Below are 25,329 nucleotides of genomic sequence, written 5' to 3'. Positions count from 1 at the left end.
TTTTCCGAAGTATATACTAGAATTTTCAAAGCAGCGCTATTTGTAAAAGACAAACCTGGAAAGTAGCCCAATGTCCCCTGAATGTCGATCAATAGATTATGACATAGTCATACAGTGCAATGCTATACAGCAATAAAAATGAGGGATTTACAGTTATGCTAAACAATATGGATGAACCTCAGAACCATGAAAAAAGCGAGACACAAAAGAGTAAATACTACGTGATTTCATTTATATTGAGTTCAAAAGCAGTCAAGACCAGCCTCTATTTTAGTCAGTTATGGTTATGCTTAGGGAGAAAGTGACTGGGCAGAGCATGAAGAGGATGGGTTATTCAGTTCTTTTTTTTTTTTTTTTAAAGATCTTATTTTTCCTTTTTCTCCCCAAAGCCCCCTGGTACATAGCTGTATATTCTTAGTTGTGGGTCCTTCTAGTTGTAGCATGTGGGATGCCACCTCAGCATGGCTCGATGAGTGGTGCCATGTCCACGCCCAGGATTCGAATCGACGAAACACTGGGCCACCTGCAGCGGAACGCGCGAACTTAACCAGTCGGCCAGGGGGCTGGCCCCCTTTTTTTTTTTTTTTAAAGATTTTATTTTTTTCCTTTTTCTCCCCACAGCCCCCCAGTACATAGTTGTATATTCTTCGTTGTGGGTCCTTCTAGTTGTGGCATGTGGGACGCTGCCTCAGTGTGGCTTGATGAGCAGTGCCACGTCCGTGCCCAGGATCGAACCAACGAAACACTGGGCTGCCTGCAGCGGAGCGCGAGAACTTAACCACTCCGCCACGGGGCCAGCCTGGGTTTTCAGTTCTTGATAGTTATGTTTCTTGACCAAATTTGTGAAAAGGCGTCAATCTGTACGCTTTTTATCGCTTCACTTTTCTGTAAGTATTGTGTTTCAATAAATAGCAGTAAAGAGATAAAAAGAACGAGTTGGAATGGCCTAAATTTAAATCCCAGGCCACTACTTGCTAGTTTTATGACTCTGGTCAAATTTCTTAAGTCCGCTAAAAGCCACACTATCCTTTCCTACATGGTGATGGGGATGGTGATGGCAATGATGATAAGAAAAAGAAATATAATCACTTCGTGTCAATTTCATTCCCATGATAACCCTATTAGGTTACCGTATTAGGTGAAGAATAGGTAATATTGTTATCTTCATGTAGCAAATGAGGAAAGCTAGGCACGCAGATGTTAAATAACTAGCCCGAGATCATCCTGATCCAAAATTCAGATCTAAGCACTCTTGCTCAAGAGCCTATGCTCTTACCCACCATGCCCCTCTATAAATAGGGCTAATTCAAAAAAAGAGAAAGATAAAAGAGTTTAGAAAAGTGTAACCCAATAAGCATATTTAGGTCTCCTTAATTCCCATTAATGATAAAACATTACCACTAGCTCTTTTCCCATGCCCACTTTTCACAGTTATACTCTGACTGTATCCCACAGGTAGCCAGTCCAACATTCCTTTGACCACAGTCCTAGAGTTCCCTGTCTTTCTGATAATAGATTGTTCTTCTTTTTCCCCTTCTTTTCCCTATAAGGCCCCCAGTACATAGCTGTATATTCTAGTTGTTGGTCCTTCTGGCTGTGCTATGTGGGACACTCCCTCAGCATGGCTTGATGAGTGGTGCTAGGTCTGCGCCCAGGATCCAAACTGGCGAAACCCTGGGCTGCTGAAGCAGAGTGTGTGAACCTAACCACTCAGCCATGGGGCTGGCCCCTAATGGATTGTTCTTAAATGCCCTTTCAAACTTTGAGGCAGCATAGTGACGAGGTTAAATATTTCCTTCTCATGCCAGTTACTTTCCACAGTTACATATAGACATTTCTTATCTATTCAACAATCTTGGATATTTGAGGGCAGGGGAACTTTTAAATCTGTTTTCCATTCCTAGCTGAGGGCTTAGAACATATTAGGTGCTCAATAAATGTTTGTTGAATTCATCATTCAAATTAAAGATCTTCTATTCCTTGGTGACCCATAATTATTTTGTATGTATTTTCTTGAATGAAGACCTTTTTTGATGGCTTTAAAGCCAAAGAGTTGATGGTGACTAGAAGGCAATGTGGTAAGTTCTTTGGAGCAGGCGGATTTTTCTGAGCTCCTCCAAATCATTCTGTTTTAGTAACAACTTATTTGGTCTGTAAGCATAGCACCAACTCTGCTAGTCACAAGAACTTTTCAATTCAGTCTATTGGAATATCTTTTTCTGGGGACTCATCTCAAATTTTATCATGGAAACCAGTAGAAAAATGAGATTTGTTTTACATAAATTAGTTTTACAACCACATTTTAGGAAACACATCTGTTCCGTAAAGAGAAAGATCCTTACTTAGAGCAATAACTTGCTTTTATGCAATGTGGATGACATTGTTACTCTTGTGTTTAATGAACTTCCCCATTATCTACTTGTCAGTTGGAGGTAGACATTAGCAATTTCAGATCATGGCTGCAAATCTGGTCTCATTCCTATACCATGATATCCTTGGATGAACATCATGTTACAGTGCAATATATTGCATTCCTTGCCAGCAAAGATAACCACAGAGCCATTCCAATCTTTTCTGTTGCTAAATTTCCTCTGTGTAAGTTTTGGTAGGTTGGCTGGGAGCCATCTGTAGTGTGTTTTCCTGGCTACCGTCAAGTGTTCCATCTGCCAGTATTTAACACTGCCCGGGTATGAACTCATAAGCCAAATAGCTTTCTCAAATCTATAACTGTATTATAGGTGCAAAAAGTCGAAATGATCCACGTTTTAATTAAATCAAGAAAAAAATAAATGGAGGAAATAGAAGAATCCCAATGTATTCAAGTAAATGAGGTTGATATTAGAAATTATTTCCCAGCCTCATCTGAGATTTAGTAGCAGTTCAATAATAAGTTGAGGTCTGAGAGAAAGTATCTTTTTCTGGCCTTGGAATAAAGCCACTTGAAAAATGAGAGTGATAACACAGCAAAAGCAAGTCAATTACCATATCTTAACACATGAATATTCAGCCGAGATAATGGGGTTCTGTTTGTCATCTCTAAGTATCAGTTATTGGTGTGTGTTTGTGTGTTGCTTGTTTTGCTTTTGTTTGAGGAAGGTTGTAGTTCTTCCTCGGGAAGAGAAAAGAAACCATGAATGTTCAGATTGAGTGGCAGTGGCAGCTATGGCTGTTAAAACTTAGCGACCACTATGATTTAGAGCAGTGCTTTTAAAACTACAAGTTGAGAACTATAGGTGGGTTATAAAATCACTTTAGTGGGTCACAACTAGTGTATTTAAAAAGTATAATAGAATGGAAAATAGTATACCTCACTTGTAGTTAAAACGTTGATTTATAAAATCTGTTTTCATGTGCACACACACACATTTTTGCAGGTAGGTCACAGTGTAAAACAAATCTCTTTCTCTGTGTTAAGACAGTTAAAAAAAAGTTTGAGGTCCTCTGATTTAGAGCTCGATTAAGAGCCTTTGTCTACCTTTTATAATCTTGTCAGAATAAATGATGATGCAATTTCTCCTGATTTGAGAGGGCAGAAAGCCACTAGTATTAGCGTGTTAAAGTGAATTAAAATTTTTCTTTTGGTGGAGTTGAAAATATCAAGATAATTAATTTAAAGAAATCTTAGATTAGATTATCTTTAAGTGAATTCATAAGAGTTATATATCTGAATGTGTATTGATAAGTTTCAAATATCTTGCTGGGAAACTCCATTTTGAACACAAATAAACAACAAGAATCTGGCTAAATTTAAATCTCTGGAAGTACTTCAGAACCCTTAGGATTTTCCAACTTTAGAGGCCTCCCTGAAAACCCAGAGAGAGCCCTCCCTCCTCTCCCAACACAGACACCCGACACAGACACAGACACAGACACACACACACACACAACTTGGTGGCTGCAGTTCCCCTGAAGTTGCCCATCCAAACCCACAGTCCAAGCAGGGTTTTGGCCCCTCCTTAGGATCCTGTGCCATTCCTTTGAGGCCTCTTCAACGTGATGCTGGCGCAGCTACTCATAGCATACTTCAGGCTATTTTGGTCTTCAGTTATTTTCATTTCAATGAGAAAATTGAGAAGGCTATTTGATGATTCATTCATTTTCGACATCCATGGCCTGAAACCAATCAGGTTTTTCTCGCCTACAGAGCCTGTGCTAGTGTCCATCTATCCTATGAGCCGTCTTTTCTACCCCTCCATTTGAATATATAGACTCCTTGGCTTCCAGATACAGACAACTTCTAAATCTACAACTGGTTTCGCCTGAATTAAGAAAAATGCTTTGAGTCTATCTACATGATGTCAGATTAGAATTGTGAGTAAAATTTCCATGTTTTTCAGCTAGGCTTGCTGTTTTCTATAGTCTGAGAGATTTGAGTGTGGTTGTACTTATGTGGCAACTGATCTGTCTGGCTTTGACAAAGTAAAATGGCATTTTGAATGGCAAAACCATATGTTTGCGAGCCTTGTTTATCCAGAAGATCCGAGGGAATGTGACTGTCAATATGCGCAAAATAAATGGTGTCTGGAAATAACAATTCATTCATCGTGTATTGCCTCAGTGATCAATGAAGATCACCTCTTGACTGATCCAGATGTGGCGATCAGAATTAATCAGGAAATTGGCTGAAATTAATGGATTGACAGTGCAATGCTATGAGTTTGCCACTGCCTAAAGCTTCTCATAATCATTCAAAGAACACTCCATTTATTGTTTGTTTTGCTTTGTTACTATTTTTGGCCAATTGTACTGTTAAAATGGGCATGTATTTTATAAACAACAATAAGCCCATTAGTGTGGTAAATATAATAATGTAAAAGTCTCTGATTGCATTTGTAGTGACAATCAATTTTCCTCTCTAATTACATTAATTATAGCATTACATACCTTTGTAATTTGCAGAGGATTGTACTCAATTAGTCCATGTTGTATTTCAATAAAGCATTTGCCACTGTCGTAAATCTTTGGAACACCAAGTCGTGGAGATAGTGGCAAGCGATGATTGATTTGCAGTGTTGGAATTCAGTGGGAAATCATGTCTTCTTACTGATTACTAAAAGAGTCATTAATTTGTGGAAGCTGGTTGGAGATTTTGGCAAGTTTAGAAGTTATTTCAAAATCATTCTCACTTCTAACCAGAGCTTTTCTCAGAGAGAGGGAGTGAAGATGGGAGGGAGGGAGGGAGAAAGGGCAAGGGAGATGGGAAAGGAGAGAAAGAGAAAGGAAGAATATAAATTAAAATTTTTAAATTGCAAAATGATTCTGTGTTGCATTTGATTAAACAGAGGAGGTGAAGGGTGTGTATGTGGTTATATCAAGGTCAATAGCAACCTGACTATTACCAGGCCACAATCAGGTTGAGTAATTGGTTTCTGACAGTAATCTTTATTCTCACAGAAATGTAACTGACAGAAAATACCTAGCTATTCAGTCTAGAAGCAGATGGCTCACCATAAGAATTCAAGTAGCAGGTGAAAAACAGCCCAGAGTAAGCTCTTTCTTTGCTTTCAAAATGGAAATATTCTAAAGGTACAGCCCTGTTTTCAGACGCTAATTAAAATGGTTTAAAAAAGAATCTAGAACTAGTTTGTAAGAGGAAGGAAGGCTTTACGCCTAGGAGTTTCATCATTTGTCATTTATGATACAGTATTTGATTTGGGGCATGGATAGCATGTAATGGAGGTCTTATTTATCTCACATTCCAAGTGTATGTTTTATTTACCTTATCTTCATTTAGGGCTTTGAAGTACCTGTGAGAAATTATGGAAGTTGACAGATTGGATATAAATAACCCTCTCTTCTTTTTCCTTCTTCTCATTTTTAAATTCTGAAAATGTGTTTGGAATAGTATAGGTTATGTAATGACAGGGCGCTTCTGAGCTTTTACCCGCGGGTGGAAGATTTGAAAATGCAGCACAGCCGATAAAGAAAGAAACCTAGTATTATTGTTGCTAGATTTTTATTTCTATGGTAACCATGATGTCAGTGGTGCCTGCAATGCTTAAACCTTCCATCTCTAATAACTTGAGCTGATCTGGTAGGACAGAAACGTAAAATGAAAAAAATTCTAATTAATAGAACGTAATCGCCAGGTGCAATGATATAGATAATGTTTAGGAAAGTACAAGGCTGAATCTTGGTTGGGACTGAAAGAAAAATGTAGCATAGAGTTTATTTCATGAAAAGGAAAAAGCATGGGGTTTTTTTTTGGATATAATGACTATGACATGAGTGTAAAGGAGATTAAAAAATACGGTAGAGAAGGAGCTATCCGTATGCTTTAGCTGTTAGTATTTGTAGCTAGAGAAGAGGAGAAACCAGGGAAAAATCATGCTTTGGGGATTAATGCTTAATTCCTATTAAGAAACACAGAGAGTAAGTGACATGTGTATAAACTAACAGCAATATTGCTAAGAAGCATATTAATAGTTTCATTGCATCGCAGGTGATTGTTTGCTATTTATCCTCTTTTTTCTCAGCTACCTACATTCTCCTGCCAGTGTTAACACGAAGCTTCCTTTTTACTGTTACTCTCTTTGGCAGAGAAGCAGCAGCCATTTGCTTGCTGAGCTCTAACCTGTCCTCTCCGGGAAGAGTGAACTGTTAACTGCATGGGCTTGGGAAGAAGAAAAGATATACCATGCCCATATTTTAAGGGAGGAAAAACATTATTGGAGGTACTAATAATAACCAGAAACCCCTGGAAGGAGTTTCTCCTACTTACGAAGGAGATCACGGAATGACTAGGAGTGGGGCTTGAACTCCATTCTCTTCAAAGCGATCTTTATTATTCCTCAGCAAAAGAGCTTTTTACAGGCAAGCCAAGGTATTGGAGAGAAAAATCACAAGTTTGCTGTGCCTGCCTTCCCCTCATGGCCCAGAAGCTTGGTCCTTAAGTCCAGAAGAACGTGGATGTCACACAATATTGCCTCACCTATCCATGGTAATTGTGGTTGAGGTGGAGCCGAATGGATGTGGCATGCTCGCAGAGTTGCAGGGGACTGTCCCTCCTGCCTGACATCACCCTAGCTAGTCCCATAATGGTGGAGGGTGAGAGGGAGTCATTTCTAGATGGGTCAAAGTTTGAGACTGTTTTCTGGGTGGTTTTTGTGAAGTCACTCTACTACAGTGCTGGCGGGTTTCCAAACTAACACCTCTCATTGTTTTGGGTCTAATGTTTTAAATATTTCACAGGAGACCATTCTTCCCCATTAGGGAGATAGAACTTGCCTAGCTTGATCATATGCCTGCCAGCACTATTACTTTTCTATTGTTATCTGACTGCAGCTATCCAACTATATAGACACTAGAGTGATCAAAATGCGTCCGGTTGACTTGCAAGCTGAAATCCAGCTGACTGGGAGCTCTGTAAATCTCTGCTTTATAAACACTCCTATCCTTGATAACATACTGAGAAAAAAGACAAAATAAGAATAACTCTTTCTGCTGCACTGACAGCACAGAGTCATTCAGCTTTCAGTGGGTAAAATGCAACATTTCCCTAAGGAAAATATGGACTTGTATTCCTGGGTTTGATGTAGTATGACTTAACATTACTTCCTGCTTATCATTTATGTATTTCTGTATCCTAACAGTAGAGACAGAAAGAAACTATTTTACTTGTAAAGAGATTGCTAATTGCACAATGAAAAATACCTTAGACTAATAATACTGATTATAGCTGGCATGCATTTATCATTATAAATTTGGACTTTTCAAACACCAGGTGTCTGAGATTATGTGCTAGGCAAAGTACAGAGAAAATGACGTGGACTTAATCCATGCTCACACTGAGAAAGGGTCGTAAGAATTTCTGGCATTATTTGCATAAAATGTCATCTAGAAAGGAAAAGGACAGAATCTTTCCTTCAGAATGCCCGCTAATGATGCTAACATTAGGCCGAGTACTTTATACCAAGCGATGCAGTAGAGGGTAGACGGACTGCTGGGTTCCAGTCTTACCACCACCAAGGACGAAGGGCACGTTGACCTTGAGCAACATCCTCAGCCTGTGTGCCCCGGTTCCCTCAGCTGTAACGGGGCGATAGCAGTACCTCCATCAGAGCGTTGTTACACGGGCTAGGTAAAATAATGCACGTAAAGCCGTTAGGGAAGTGCCTGGTCCACAGTCTGTACTTAACAAATGTTAGCTACTTTTATCAACAGTTCCTGTGTCTTTGGGTCAAAATTGCCCAAGTTTGCAAAACCGGTGGGAGGAAAGGGAGGCAAAGAAGAGAAACAGTGCTTCGTGTTTCGGAAATATTAGACGGCTGTGTGTGTATTCAGTACACTAAGAGGATTTTAGAAAAGGTGCTGCTCGTTGCCCTCTGTGTCTTTCCCACTGCTCGTAGTTTCTCAAATTATTATTTTATTTACCACCCCCAACCTTAAAATGTCAGTTTGTTCCCACCTATGGCCATTTATTTCCCATCGTAGAGTTTAGAATGGCCCATTCCACACTGTTCTCATTGCCCAAGGATGGAAGTAATGAAAGCTCTTTTTTCTAGCATCTCATCCTTTAACCTATAATCTACTCCAATCAACTCTGTCCATGCCTGACAGACATCTCAACCATATAGTTGTGCAATTATTGCTAATTCTTAAGTGATTCTCCAAGAGTAGTGTTTGCTGTTGGTGTTGTATCATTGTCATTTTTTGATGACTATGGCATATATATTTCTGCTAACTATGGCATATAGTGTCACATGTTTCTAGTCTCCTCTTATTGGATTATTAACTATTTGATGGAAAGGGCTTCTTCTGTATGCCACACTCCACAGGGTCAATTAAATGTTTTGAGAATAAAAGTAAGGGAGTGTCATAGAAATGACAACCAAATTGACACCAGTCGATCCTAGGGAAGGAAATAAAGCCTGAGGGAAATGCTATGTATTGTTACACAGGATTAGATCAATATGTAGAGTTCAAATTTGGCTCTATCACTTGTTAGTTGAGTGATTTTTTACAAATTAGCTAACTTCTCTGAGTACTGATTGTCTTTTCTATAAAAGGGCCTAGTGATCATGTCTGTCTTTTAGAGCTGTTATAGGCATCAACTGAGATGATGGTTAAGAAACAGTGTTGTAAACTACATTTCTGGACAAACATTTGCTGTGTTAGTGGTGATGGTTTATGCCTTAGCCTGCGATGGAAGTGACATTTCTGTCAGATTTTGCTGCCTAGTCCCCATGCTGTTCAGATGATGTTCCGTTTTCCTGTTGCTATATAACAGACTACTCCCAACCTTAGTGATTTAAAATAACATCAACAACATTATTGATTTTGCTCACGAATCCGTGGTTTGGGCAGTTTGGTGAGGACAGCTCTGCTCTGCTTCCTGTCAGCTTGGAGAGGTTTGAAGGCTGAATGCTGGAATCACCTGAGGGCCCACTCCCATGTCTGGTAGTTGATGCTGGCCATAGGTCAGGACCTTTGACAGAGCTGTTAACTGGAACACCTACCTGACGTGGTGACGGGGTTCCAAAGATGTGCGTAAAGAGAGAGGGAAAGAGGGAGAAAGAGCGAGAGCGTGAGCACACCAGGAAGAAGTTGTATTTGTTTCTTATAACAACCTCACAGCATCATTGCTACCATAGTCTATTCAACAAAAGCGTGTCACTAAGGCTCACTCATATGCAAGAGAAGGAAGACCATTTCCCCATTTGTATAGGAGGAGTGCCAAAGAATATGTAGACCCCCACAGATATTACCACTACCACCACTACTAGCTGGCATTTTTTGAGTATTTAGTACATGCCAGATACGATACTGCATTATATCATTTAATCCATACCAAGTATCTATGAGGTAAATACCACTGTATCCATTTTAAAGATGATGAAAATGATGCTCAGAGATGTTAAATAGCTTCCCCAAAGTGACATAGGAGAGGAGCTAGGGCTAAATTCAAAGTCATGTCATTAACCACTACAAGACACATCCTTTCCCTTTGTCATTACACTTGTGAGGTGATAGGAATGCATTTTTTGTGGAATGAGGTCGGACTACTAAGTGATGAATCAGTGAGCAAAATTCATTTGGCTTTATTGTTCTGATAGATGAACACATTTGACACCTTTAAATAGACGCTGCATTAAAATGATAAGAATCTGCCAGTAGTTCTCTCTGAAATGAGTGCTAACTCTGGTCAATAGACAGAAGTTTAAAACTCTTATAATCAGTACTCTTTTAATAATCAGCTCTCAAGAACTTACAAGATACTTAGTGTCAGAGTAGGTACCCTACGACTAGCTGTCTAACTCTGTCACCAGACAGGAAGTCTTGGGAACATGTGGTTTTAAGATAGGAAATTGAAGTTAGTGACTCAGCCTCCTGGTCATTTGATGAGTTCTGTACTTCAGCAACTATAGCAAGTGGAAGCCTTCCCTAGATGATGACCAAAGACCTTGGATGCAGTGACTGTGATGGCTTATTTGCATGACCAATGCTAAGGAATGTCCTGTGATTACAGTGATCATGGCCAGTGCCACTCAACTTATGAACTCTGCCCAGCTTTGTTTATAGAGCTAACAGGTTGCACAATTACTTGTTAATTTTGGAGAATCCAAACACGTTGCCTCTGCCTGAATTGCCTTGATTGACAGTAGGGATGTCATTAATTTAACCAAATAAGTGCAAGGCTCTCGGCTTTTCTTGGCCCTGTCGGCATAACCTCATGGAGGGTGGTAATTATATGTGGGAGGCAAACAGCTGTATATGGTTGTCCTTGAGTGTGGGATGAATTTGGAAGGAGAAAGAGACCCACAAAGGAGAGAGATGAATTTCTAAGGATGTTGTCTGTGATACATAGTGTCAAACGAAATGGATGAAATGAGATTGATAGCATCATTAGTTAGCCATGCCTTTTGGGACACTGAGATAAAAAAATGCACAAAGGAAAAGATGGTTGTACACATAGAGTTATGCATTTATATTCATATTCTTGCTTTACTCAGATTCAACTATATTGTTGCTGCAAGGACTGTTACCTTTTTAAAAATTTATATGTTAAAATAAGTGAAATATTGAACTACCATCCAGATCTCAGTCTTTTAGTTTTGATTTGTGTATGGTGAAGTTCAAGCGAAGCAAAATAAAATTCTTTTATACATGAGCTAAACATTTTTGGTCTTTGAAGTCAACTAGTAAAGACCGTTTCTCCAAGACTATGGTTTGTCTTAATGGAATGTTTGTCCCAATTTGGACAAAAAAAAATTCCCGGGATAAGATCTTTGAAGAGAAGAAAATCAATGCATGCAAATTGAACTTAAGATGCTATGGTATCTGTCTGTCACTTTTTCCTCTTGCTCAAATCTTTGTTTCCCGAAAGAGGAAAGTTTAAAGCCGTTTAAACTGAAAGGATAAGTCCATTATAGGCCTGTGGAGCTTGCTGTCCTTTTTGTGCGTGGTAAGCATGAAACACTTTGTAATCTGTCAAGCAAAGTCTAAAATGGGCGGTTATCCATGAGAACGACACATGTTTTTACTCCACAGAGGCAGATATTTGATGAACATATGGGCATTTGATGAACACATAATTATCTTATAAACATTTGTGATGTTTTCAACAAAAAGACTACTTTTAAAGAGAGCAAAAGAAGTGCAGTTGGTGGTTCCTCACTTTAGGTCTATTATTTCATGCCAACATTAAAGAGGCAAAAGCTGATGCTGTACCTATCTGCCAAGCTATAACTGTTTATTTCAAAATGATGCCTAGTTTGATCGATCTTACGAGAAGCTGCATTCAGTTTTTCACTGTATCCATATAACTGCAGATATCTAAGCACTTAAGTTTCAGAAGTCAGGGCCTGAGAATCCAGAGTACAGGTTTCATATCATAGAAAATTTTAGATGTTATTAAATACCAAGCAGATCTTAAATTTTCTCAAAGTTTATGAGTATAGCAAATGAAAAATGGGGCACAGATGAGAAGTTTACTATTATATACTCTACACAAACTCAGCCAAGGTGTGTATCATTATCAAATGTTTCATCCCCCAAAATGGCCATACTAAAACACCTATATTATTTTGACTTAGAAGACCTATATGAAGAATTCATGGCATTGAGATCGAACTTCTCTCAAATCTGGATAAGGTTTCTATACAAATATTTTATTAATGCCCATATCTGTGTGTACTCTCACTGGAAGAGAAGTTACTCTTTATGGGCCAGGACAGTGGATTTGGAGGTAGCTTTGGCAGAGGGTGGATATATGGAATGTTCTATGCTATATGTTCACAGCCGAAATCTAAGCTTTCCATTGGGTGTCTGTACCTGCCACAAGAGAGTTTTTAAAGTAATTATTATGTAATATTGTGACGAAAAAGAATCTGTTTTCTGAATAACTCAGCCTCAAATATGCACTTTCTCCTAGCTCTTTTGAAAATAGAAGAATAATGTATTCAGCTCACAAATATTTTTGAGTGTCTAATGTGCCATTTTTATACAGCTTATCCCACTGAATTATAATTATTGTTTCCCAGTGCTTTTCCCTGACTAAACTATGTTCTTAATCATCTCTATATTCTCCTTACTCAGCACGGTGAATGATACGTACGTGCTCAATAAATGAATGGCGAGTATGTGAATAAAGACCTAAGTGTGTGAGTACAAAATGTGCTCAACAGTATAGCAGTGGATATAGGGAAGTAGAGGAAGGAAATATTTCCAACTTGGGGAAGGGAGTGGTAGGAATACCAAGAAAGACATTGGGGATGAGGTGACGCTTCAGCTGGACCTTAAAGGATGGCTAGGAGGCCATGAGATTTGGTTACTTTAGAAAACAGGTTCAGTGAAATGTTGATGGCGAACAGCAGATTGCAAGAGGCTGAAAATTGGGGTGGGTATGAAAAAATAAAGACATAACCTTTCCTTTCACTTAATTTTATCATGAGTATCACGTGTCTAGAGCCATCCAGACCTAGATTTCAATCCTGGCTTTGTTCTTCACAAGCTACGTGAATATGAGTAAGCTACTAAATCTCTTGGTGCTTCAGCTTAATCTCTGAAAGTTGGAAATGATGCTCTCTTTTGTGAGTACTGAATGAGCAGCTCTATGTAGGCAAGTATGGGATTTGGTGTAAGTGCTCAATAAATGGTAAAATATGAAACAAAGGAGGGAAAGGACATTAGCGGGAGGGAATGGCAAGGTAGAATGGGGAAATTTCTCTTTCCCCAAGAATTCTGAGATCTCAAATGAGTAACAGCCATTTTCCTATAGTAAAATCTTACAGAAGATTCCACAATATTTCCTCAATCAAGAGTTTTAGCGACCAAGCAAATTATTTTATTTGACTTTGGTGTCCCTCTCGTTCTTGTCTCTTTACCTTTTCCTGGTGCCTTTATACTGCTGAGCAATCCCTCCTATGAATGTTTATGTTCTCAGAGCTACTCATGTCCGTTTAGCCCACTTCTAAAGTATACCTCTGATGTGTGCTTAGGATCATGCTATAAGAACACAAGGTGACAAAAAGCGTACTACTGTCACTTTTTCAAGTACTATATTTGAATTTCAGCAGGAGTCTTACAGAGGCACAATGGCTTAAGTCATTTGCCTGTTGATAATTTATGTCCTGCCTGCTTCCACAAGGAGTATGTCATGGCACGATAAGCCGTAGCTGGTTAGCAGGGAGAATGTTACATTTGACTTTGCTCATTAATTTTTTTGAAGCTCTGTGGAGAGATTTGCCAGGAATCTGATGCAGGCCTGCAAGAGAGCTATTTGTTGGAAAGTAGGCATCCAAGCACCCCTTAAAACGTATTCTACTCAGGTTTTCCCAATGGATTGGCCTTCGACCACAAATCAAAGGTCTACAATCTGTTTGGAAGGTATGCTGATCCCAAGTTTCAATATCTTTGTTTGTATGAATATTTTTGAAGTGATTTATATAGAATAAGGTGCATCTATTTAAAAAAATGTGCAATTTGATGAATTTTGACAGATGTTTACATCTGCAAAACCATCGCCACAACCCAGATACAGAACATTTCTAACACCCCAAAAGTTGCCTCATGGCACTTTGTATTTCACCCCATCCTCTGCTTCTGGCCCCAGACAACCACTGATCTGCATTCTGTCATTATAGATTAGTTTGCAACTTCTAGAGTTTTATATTAATGGAATCATACAGTATGTATTCCCCCCCCCGTTTTTTTTGGTGAGGAACATTGGCCCCTAGCTAACATGTGTTGCCAATCTTCCTCTTTTGGCTTGAGGAAGATTGTCACTGAGCTAACATCTGTGCCAGTCTCCCTCTATTTTGTATGTGGGACGTTGCCACAGCATGGCTTCATGAGCAGTGTGTAGGTCGGCACCTGGGATCCAAACCCGTGAACCCTAGGATGCTGAAGTGGAGCGTGCGAACTTAACCACTATATCACCGGTCCGGCCCTACAGTATGCATTCTTTTATGTCTGACTTCTTTCCATCTGCATAATTATTTTGAGGTTTATACATGTTGTTGTATGTTTCAGTTATTCCTTGTTTTTATTGATGAATAAGTTGTATCAATTTTTATCCATTCACTTATTGATCAGTATTACTTATAGGTTAGGAACTGTGAATAAAGCTGCTACAAACATTCATGTACAAGTGTTTTGTGGACATGTTTTGATTTCTCTGGGATAAGCATCAAGTACTGGAATGGCTAGGTTATATGGTAGGTGCATGTTCAAATTTTTAAGCAATTGCCAACCAGTTTTTCAAAGTGGTTATACTATTTTACATTCCCACCTGGAGCGTACGTAGTTCTGTTCAATCCACATCCTTGCCAATATGTGATATTTTCTTTTTCTTGTTTTTAAATTAGTCTCCTAAAGAGTTTGTAGCAATATCTTGTTATTTTAATGTGCATTTCTGTGATGTTGAGCATCTTTCCACGTGCTTAATGGCTGGCTACAGATTTTCTTTTGTGAAGTGCTCGTTTAAATTCTTTCGCTCAAGTTTTTATTGATTTTGCCTTATGATTAGTTAAGAGTTCTTTTTATATTCTGGATTTAGGTCCTTTGTCACAAATATGTAATGAAAACATTTTCTCCCATTTTGCATTTAGCCTTTCAGTCTTCTCAATGGTGTCTTTTGAAGACCAAACTTTTTAAATTTTGAAGGACTTTTCATTTTACCATTTGTTTTTTTTGTTTTTGATCTAAGAAGTCTTTGTCTACCCTAATGTTACAACGATCTTCTCCTATGTTTTCTTCTAGAGCCAAACTGTTTACTAGAACTTTCTGAATGATGGAAATGTTTGATATGTGCATTGTCCAATCTAGGAGCCACTAACCAATTTGGGCTGTTGAGCGCTTGGGTTATGGCTATGGAGACTGAGGAACTGAACTTTTAACTTTATTTCATTTTTGTTAATTTAACTTTAAATATAAATTCCCATATATGGCTGGTGGCTAATGTCTCGTGTAGTGTCATTCTAGAGGTTTTAGAGATTTAGCTTCGTATTTAGATCTATGATTCACATCAAGTTAATTGTTGTATATGGTGTAAAGTCGAAGTCTATATCTGTTTGATGTCCATTTTTCCTAGACCGTTTGTTGAAAAGACTTTCTCTATTGAATTAGTTTGATACTTTTATTGAAAATTAATTGGCAATATATTTTATTAATCGATTTTTGGATTCTGTGTTTTGTGGAGCTATATTTCTGCTCTTTCATCAATACCACACTGTCTTATTTGCTGTAGCTTTTGTGTAAGTTTTAAAAGCAGATACTCTGTTTTCCGTTGTCTTCTTTTAAAAAAATCATGTGGCTATTTAAGGTTATTTGCATTTGCATATAAATTTTAGCATTAGCTTCTCAATTTCTCTAAAAGCCTGTTAGGGTTTTGATTGGGATTGTATTGACTCTATAGATTGACTTGGCGAGAATTGAAATTTTTTTTTTTTTTTGGGGGGAAGATTAGCCCTGAGCTAACTGCTGCCAATCCTCCTCTTTTTGCTGAGGAAGACTGGTCTTGAGCTAACATCCGTGCCCATCTTCCTCTACTTTATATGTGGGACGCCTGCCACAGCATGGCATGCCAAGTGGTGCCATGTCTGCACCCGGGATCCGAACTGGCGAACCCCAGGCCGCCAAAGCGGAACGAATGCACTTAACTGCTGCACCACCGGGACGGCCCCAGAATTGAAATTTTAACAATTATTTGATCTTACAATTCATAAACAGAAGATTTCTGTTTGTTTAGGTCTTCTTTAAGTTCTCTCAACAATGTTTTGTAGCGTTTAATATAGAAGCCTTGTACATCTTATATCTAATTTATTCCTTTGTGATTTTTATTTTTAGATATTTTAAATGGAATTATTTCATTTTCTAATTGTTTCTCCTTGTACATAAAATATAATTTTTTTTGTATATATTAACCACATATCCTGTGCCTCTGGTAAATTCACTTATTTTGTATATGCCTCAGGATTTTCTGTTAAGTCAATGATAGCATTGGAAAATGGAGGCAAATTTCATTCTTCCTTTCCTGTATGTATGCCTTTCTTCTTTGTCTTGCCTCACTACAATGGCTGGGACCTCCATTCAATGTTGAATACAAGTGCTGAGAGCAGACATCCTTACTTGGTTCCTGATCATAGAAGAAAAGTTTTCTAAATTTCGCTATTAAACACAATATTATCTGTGTAATATCCATTATATATATATATATATATATATATATATGTACATTTATATATATAGTAATTCATTATACCACAGTTTGTCTATCCATCTTTTGGAAGACATCTTGGTTACTTCTAGTTTTTGGCAATTATGAATAAAGCTGCTATAAGCATTCATGTGTAGCTTTTTGTGTGACCATAACTTTTCACCTTATTTGACTAAATGCCTTAGAGTGTGATTGCTGGATCATTTGGTAAACTATGTTTTGTTCTGTAAGAAGCTGCCGAATTGTCTTCCAAAGTGGCAGTATTATTGTGCATTTCCACCAGCAATGAATGAGAGTTCCTGTTGCTCCACATCCTTGTCAGCATTTGGTATTGTCAGGGTTTTTTATTTTAGCCATTCGAATAGGTGTGTAGTGGTATCTCATCATTTTAATTTACAATTCCCTAATGTCATATGACATTGAGCATCTTTTCGTATGTTTATTTGCCATACTTGGGAGAAATATCTATTCAAATCTTTTTCCCACTTTTTAAATGAGTTGGTTGTTTTCTTATTGCTGAGTTTTAAATGTTCTTTGTATATTTATGATACAAGTCCTTTACCAGATATGTGTTTTGCGAATATTTTCTTCCAGTCTGTGGTTTGTCTTTTGATTATCTTGATGATGTCTTCTGCAGAGCACATGTTTTTAATTTTAATGAATTTCACTTACCAGTTTTTTTCTTTCATGAGTTGTACTTTTCCTTTTGCTTTTTTTATCCAAACCCAAGGCCAGATAGATTCTTCTTTATATTATCTCCTAGGAGTTTGATAGTTTTGCATTTTACATTTAGGTTTATAATCCATTTGAGTTAGTTTTTTGTGAAAGGTGTAAGGTCTGTGTCTAGATTTATTTCTTTGCATGTGAGTGTTGTGTTGTTCCAGCACCATTTCTTGAAAAGACCCTCCTATCTCCATTGAATTGCCTTTCTTCCTTTGTTAAAGATTAGTTGTCTATGTTTGTGTCCTTCTCTTTCTGAGCTTTCTATTTTCTTTCATTGATCTGTTTGTTTGTTCTTTTACCAGTACCACACTCACTTGATAATTGTAGCATTATAGTAACTTTTGAAGTTGGATAGCGTCAATTGTCTGACACGTTCTGTTTTTTTTTTTCAATATTCTGTTAGCTATCTGCATTTTGTGCCTTTCCAGATAAACTTAATCAGTTTGTCAATATCTATGAAATAAATGGCTAGGATTTTGTTTGTTCACATTGAATCTATAGATTATGTTGGGAAGACTTAACATCTTAATAATATTGACTCTTCCTAGCCATGAATATGGAATATCTCTCCATTTGTTTAAATGTTCTATGATTTCTTTCAATAGAATCTATAGTTTAGTTTTCCTCATATAGATCTTGTATATATTTTGTTACATTTATTCCTAAACACTTCATTTTTTGGGTGTCTGTGAAATGCTATTGTGTTTTTAATTTCAAATTCCAATTGATCATTGCTAGTATACAGAAAAGCAATTGACTTTTGTATATTAGTCTTGTATCCTGCACCCTTGGTAAAATTTCTTAGCAGTTCTGGGGTTTCTTTGGTTGTTGTTGATTCTTTGGGATTTTCTACACAGATAATCATGTGATCTTCAAACAAAGACAGTTTTATTTCTCTTTTCTCTCTCTGTATATCATTTATTTCCTTTTTCTTGTCTTATTGCATTACCTAGGACTTCCAGAATGATGTAGAATAAGAATGGTGAGAGGGTGCTTCCTTGCCTTCTTCCTGTTCTTTATGAGGAAGCATCTAGTTTTTCTCCATTAATATAATGTTAGTTGTAGGGTTTTTGTGGATTTTTTTTTTTAAAGATTTTATTTTTTCCTTTTTCTCCCCAAAGCCCCCCGGTACATGGTTGTATATTCTTCGTTGTGGGTCCTTCTAGTTGTGGTATGTGGGATGCTGCCTCAGCGTGGTTTGATGAGAAGTGCCATGTCCGCGCCCAGGATTCGAACCAACGAAACACTGGGCCACCTGCAGCGGAGCGCGCAAACTTAACCACTCGGCCACGGGGCCAGCCCCTTTTGTGGATTTTTAAAATCAAGTTGAAGAAGTTCTCTTTATTTCTAGTTTGCTGAGAGTTTCTATCATGAATGGCTGTTAGCGTTTGTCAAATGCTTCTTTACATCTAGTGATAGGATCATAAGATTTCTCTTCTGTAGCATATTGATATGTTAGATTACGTTAATTAAATTTCAAGTTTTGAAGCAGTTTTGCGCACCTGGAATAAATCCCATTTTGTCATAGTGTACAATTATTTTTATACATTGCTGGATTTGATTTGCTAATTTTTTTGAGGATTTTTGCATCTATGTTCATGAGAGGTATTAATCTGTAGTTTTCCTTTCTAGTAATATCTTTAATAGTATTAGCCAGGGTAATACTGCCCTCATAGAATGATTCAGGAAGTATTCACTGTGCTTCTATTTTTTTAAAAAGATTGCACAGGATTGATATTCTTTTTCCTTAAATGTTTTGTAGAAGCTGTTATAATGGGAAACTACCTGGGCTTAGTGCTTTCTGTTTGGAAAGTTATTATTAATTCAATTTGTTTAATAGATATCGGCAAACTAGATTACCCATTTTTCCTTGTGTTACTTTTGTTAGATGGTGTCTACTGTAGACTGTGTCTCCCCAAAATTCATATGTTAAAACTTATTCCCCAGTCTATTGGTGTTTGGGGGTTGGGCCTTTGAGAGGTTATTAGGTCATAAGGACTGAGCTCTGATAAATGAGTTTAATACCCTTCTAAAATAGACCCCAGAGAGCTCCCTTGCCCCTCTGCCATGTGAGGACACAGTGAGAACATGACCATCCATCTATGAACTACAAAGGGTGCCCTCACCAGACACCAAATCTACTGGCACCTTGATCTGGGACTTCTAGTCTCCAGAACTGTGATAAATAAATTTCTGTTGTTTGTAAGCCACCCAGTCTATGGTAGTTTGTTATAGCAGCCCAAATAAACCTTGCAAGGAATTGGACCATTTCATCTAAGTTGTTGGGTTTGTGGACAATTGTGTCCTTAATGTCTGTGGGATCAATAGTGATGGTCCCTCTTCATTCCTGGCCTTCGTAACTAGAGCAGTCTCTTTTTTTCTTGGTTAGCCTGCCTAGAAATTCATCAATTTGATTGACCTTGTCAAAGAACTGACTTTTGGTTTTGTTGATTTTCCTCTGTTTTCCATTTCATTCATTTCTTTTCTAATTTTTATTTATTTTTGTCTGCTTGCTTTAAATTAATTTTGCTTTTCTTTCCCTAGTTTCCTAAGGTAGATACTTAGATTATTAACGTCAGATCTTTCTTCTTTTCTAATATATAAATGTTTTTTCCCAAAAAACAGATTTAAAAAACACTTTTATTTATTTAATGAATCTAGAATAATCTTAATACAAAATTCTAATATATGAATTTAATGCTATAAATCTCTCTCTAAGTGCTGCTTTCACTGCATCTGACACATTTTGATAAGTGGTCTTTTCATTTAGTTTAAAATATTTTTAAATTTCTCCTGATATGTCTTCTCTTACTTGTGTTATTTAGAAGTATATTGTTTAATATCCAGATATTTTGGGATTTTCCAGCTGTCTTTCTCTTGTTGATTTCTAGTTTAATTCCATCGTGGTCTGAGAGTATATTTTGTATGATGTCTATTCTTTTAAATGTATTAAGGTATGTTTTTGGCCCAGAAGGTGGTCTCTCTTCATGAATATTTCATGTAAGCTTGAGAAGAATGTGTATTCTACTGTCTTTGGATGAAGCATTCTACAAATGTCAATTAGATACAGTCAATTGATGATGCTTTCAGTTCAACTATATCTTTACTGATTTTCTGCCTGCCGAATCTTTCAATTACTGATAGAGGTTTGTTGAAGTCTTCAATTCTAATAGTAGATTTGTGTGTTTTTCTTTTAAGTTCTGTCAGTTTCTGCCTCACATATTTTGATGCTTTGTAGTTAGGCACATACACATTCAGGATTGTTATGTCTTTTTGGAGAATTGACCTGTTTATCATTGTGTGATACCTCCATTTATTCTTGATTATTTTCCAAGCTCTGAAGTCTTCTTTGTGTGAAATTAATATACCTACTCCATCTTTCATTTGCTTAGTGTTAGCATGGTATATATTTCTCTATCTCTTTACCTTTAATGTCTTAACTTTTAATCTATCTGCTTAGAATGCAATATTACAAAACAGATATAGAAATAGATGTGAACTATTTTGGCCAGAAAGTAAACAATGATAGATTGTTTGTAAAATTTGTTGCTATAATTTATTCATCCCTATATGTATACATTTTTGCAATTTGACTCTGCTACTCCTCCCATCAAGAGATAGACTCTATATCTGTTCCCTCGTGAATCCGGGCTGAAATTTTGACTTGCTTTGATCCATAAAATATGGTAGAAGTGATTATTTTGAATTCTAAGCTTAAGCATCATGAGCTTCTGTTCTCACTATAGTTCTGCCCTGAGACTTTCATGTTAATAAAGCCTGCGATAGTCCCCTGAGGATGAGAGACCACATGGTCTGTTTTACAGCTCATACCAACTACCAAGACGTGTGAGTGATGCCATATTGAATGACTCATCCTTAGTTGAGTCAATGGGCAGCTGTAGTCACATGAATGACTGTAGTTGATACTAACAGAAGACTTGCCTAAGTGAGCCCATTCTATGGAAACATAGATATGTAAAATAGCTGGGTTTTTTTAGCTACTCAAATTTGGGATGCTTTCTTATGCAGCAATGAAAACTGATACTTCTCTCTATGAGCAATAAATTCCTCTTACAATGTTTTCTTCACTTCCTTGTCTTAACTAAAATTGGGCTCTTCCTTGCAGGAAACTTGTTATACCACATAGGCCATAGGCACAGGAGATGGAGTAAGTATACTCTTTGATCCCCATTGTTCTTTCTAGATCATTATTCCTCCTTCCTCCTGTTTCATACTCTCTGTACCTTTGCATTTCATGCCACAGGACTGTCACCCACTAATCCTTCTTATTGTTGCCATCTATTGATGTCCCTCTCAAACTCCCTGATTCATGCATACCTGTAGAAACCTGATCACTTTTTTCTTCTCCATCCTAAACTTTCTACCATTCCTCGTGAGTTAAATACCTTCCTGAATAATTCAGTGGCTTGGTAAGTCAATTTCTTGATCTCCACTCACCTCCAGTAATCTTTCCCTATATTTTATCAAAGTCACCTCTTGCCATGATCACATCCTAGATCTTATATTCAGTCTCTTTTTGCTGGATTTTCCTCCTTTACACAACCTCTAAGCGTTAGAATAACTTAGGGCACCATCCTAGGTACTTTTAAAATCCATATTCTTCCATAAATTGATCTTATTGATTTTTATTTATTATTTAAATGCTTCACTGGATGTGTATCCCCTACTCAGACCTCTTCCTCAAGCTACAGACACGTATTCAACTGCCTACTTGACATTTCCACTTACATGTCTTAAAAACATTTCAAATCTACCATGGCCAAAATAGACCTCTTATTTTTCCCATTTAAGCTTATCTCTCTACTCAATAAATCCATGTCTGCCCAGCTGCGCAAGGCAGACACTAGACTGTTCTTGATTACTCCATTCCCCTCACATTTACATCTAATTCTTCACTCAGTATGATTTAGTCTTCTTTCAGAATATATTTCAAATCCATACAGTTATCTACATTTATACTTCATCACACCAGTTCAGCCCAAGAATCTCGCTTACCTAGACTATTCCAATAGCAATCTAAATGGTATTTCTGCTTCAACTTTTATAAACCTATAGTTTATTCAATACAGAGAAGCCAGAGAATTCTTTTTTAAAATTTGAATGGAATCACACCGTATCGCTGCTTTAAAACTCTCCAGTGGCTGAACATCCATCTTATAATAGATGCTGTGGTCTTTAATGTGGCCTGAAAGGTCCTCCATAATATGGCCCCTGCCTCCTTCTCTAACCTTATCCACCACGATCCCCCTCACTTGCTATGTTCTGGTCATACAGCCTTCTTTCTGTTCCTGGAAAGTGTCAAGCTTTTGCCTGTCTTAGAGCATCTGTACTAACTACTCTTGCTGTATACTGTCATGTGCTCCAAATCTTCCACCCTAAATCTTCACATGGCTTCCTATACCACCAACTTCAAATAGCCTTTCCCCCTATTCCCCATTTTAGGCTGCTTTTTTATTTCCTTTACAACTTTACTATTTTAATTATATGCTTTAACAACTTTTTCTTGTTTTTGTTTCCTCCAATATAATATAAACTCTGTAAGAGCACATACCATGTCTCTCTTGCTTAATGCTGTATCCTTGGCACGTAGCACAGTGCTTCACTCATAATAGGTGCTCAATAATTATGCAATTAATGAATGACTAAATGGAGTGACTACGTTATTGACTGTATCAGGTGCTTCAGCTTTACTTCCTAGATAGATCTCAGGATTATGGAGTCAGAGAATCACCTATGCCATCCTTGATAATTACCAAGTAGCAACTGTAGGAGGAGTGGAAGGATTTAATTTATCTAATAAATATTGAATAAATGATATTTTGTATGTGCCAGAGATTTTTATAAATGTTGTGTATTCAGTGATAAACATAAGACTTATGACCTTAGGAAGCTTTTTAGGGAGCATTTGGTGATGCGTTTTTGTGCAGAGCAGTGTTCCATAGAGGAGCATGAGAGTGAGTGTTGATTTGTAGGGCTACAGGAAATGTGAGTTGGCATAAAATTTGAAAAACTAAGAAAAATGTAGTAAAAGAGAGGTAGAAGGATGAAACATCATTTACTTATTTCCTGAATCTCCCAACCCCTCTTCTCCCAACACACACCCACACCCACACACACACACACCCACACACAAACACTCATTACCTTTTCCTCTACATGCTAGGGTGCAGAGTGTGAGCAGAGGGGATTTTTATACCTAAAGTAGTTCAAGGAATGCCCCACAGATTTCCAAAGCTCAAGTTCTGAGACATCAGAGTTGCTGTTGGAAAGGTAACTGAATCGTGTGCTCCGAACGGACACAGTTATAGGGCCATGAAAAGGCTGGGGAAAGGTGATGATATCTGATGGTAAAGGTTCGTTTTGAGGAAAAAAGCAGAACTAAGTTTTTGGGTGGGGAAGTTAAAGGGTCGGGGGAGGTATACGCTCATGGAACTAAAAATGGTCTTTGTGATGAATGTCTTTCATTTGCTTAAAGAAAATCTTATCAAGGATAAGCAATATAACTAGTTCAAAAAGAGAAAGTAATATTTGTAGCAAATATAATTATACACCTTGAAACCCATGAAGAAAACTATAAAGTTGAGAATAAGAAATTGCAGTAAGGTGGCCCATTACAAGATTTATATGCAAAAATCAGTATCTTTCCTATGTGCCAACAACAAATAGCAATTCTAGTGGGAATAGTCTCATATCTCATTCACAAAAATATCAGAAATAAAATATACCTGGGAATAGCCCAAATACAGTAAATATATGAAAAATATGACAATATGTAATGGAAATACATTAAAAATAGTTTGAGAAAAAGACATAGGCCTTGTTCTTGGGTGGGAATATTCAATATAATAAATCAATTTATAGGATGTATGAATGTAACACAATCTCTAAAATTGTTCTAAAGTTAATCTTGAAGAAGAAACAGGAAATAATACCTAAAGAAATTTTGAAAAATAAGTTATAAAGGCACTCATCTTACTACAAAATGTAACCCATTCTTAGAATACAATAATTAAAGTCATATCTTGATAATGCTGTAGTCTACAGATAAATCGAATACAATAAACTGCCCTTTAACAGACTCTAGAATAGATAAGAATTTAATAGGTAATAAAGGAAGCATCATAAGCCAATAGTAAAAGTTAACTGAGAGTGAAAATTTGCCCATGTAATTGGCCAAAAAATATCCAGTAAGGTTTTCCCTTCTACCATATATTACCTCAAAAGAAATCCCCAAAGAGATGACATTTATAAATTAATTAAATATAGTTTAGTTCAGAATGGATAGAACCTTTTTAATGTTTAAGCCATGAAAAAAGATCCAAACGGAAGGATGGATAGAGTGAACTATAAAATATTGCAAGTTTCTGAACATCAAAAAACACCACAAATCAAGTCAAAAGGCAGAGGACAAATTAGGAACATAAATGAGGCAGATGACAGGTTTATATCTATAACATAGACAAAGCTCATAGAATTTAAGGGGAAAAAAACTGACATTCCCATAGAAAAAGTAGGCAAGGAGTACAAAAAGCCAATAAACATGGGTAAACGCATTCTGTATCACTAGTAGTTAAAAAAAACACAAATTAACTCAGTAAGGTGTCCTTTTTTTGATCTGTCATATTGGATATTTTCTTGTCTCAAATTAGTGTTCAGCGGTACTGAGGATAGTAGTGGGAGTGTAAATTGATAATGTTTCTGAAGGATCAATTTAAAAATATGTATCAGGAATTTCAAATGTGTTTGTACCCCTTAACAAGCATTCTACTTCTAAGAATATATTCTGAGGAAATAAATTAGAGATCTGGACAGTGATTTATATAGAGATGTTCATAACAACATTATATAAATTACAAAAAAATTTAAAACTATTGAAATATTTGAAAACAAAGATTTGGTTAAATAACTTAATGGTAGATCTATATTTT

At 37.1% G+C, this 25,329-nt stretch overlaps 1 long non-coding RNA gene across 1 annotated transcript in view; it reads left to right on the top strand.

Annotated features, from left to right (window-relative positions):
* Window positions 1-3,995: 3,995 nt before the first annotated feature.
* LOC139042724 (uncharacterized) overlaps window positions 3,996-25,329 on the top strand; it is a 232,482-nt gene continuing 211,148 nt past the window's right edge. The window contains exon 1 of the long non-coding RNA XR_011499789.1: window positions 3,996-4,311. This is a non-coding gene — a long non-coding RNA (uncharacterized lncRNA). The remainder of the gene's footprint in view (window positions 4,312-25,329) is intronic.

This window comes from Equus asinus, chromosome X, assembly GCF_041296235.1.
Source record: "Equus asinus isolate D_3611 breed Donkey chromosome X, EquAss-T2T_v2, whole genome shotgun sequence".
Lineage (NCBI taxonomy): Eukaryota > Metazoa > Chordata > Mammalia > Perissodactyla > Equidae > Equus > Equus asinus.
The sequence above is the reverse complement of the archived record's forward strand: the minus strand, read 5'-3'. Positions and strand labels throughout refer to the sequence as shown.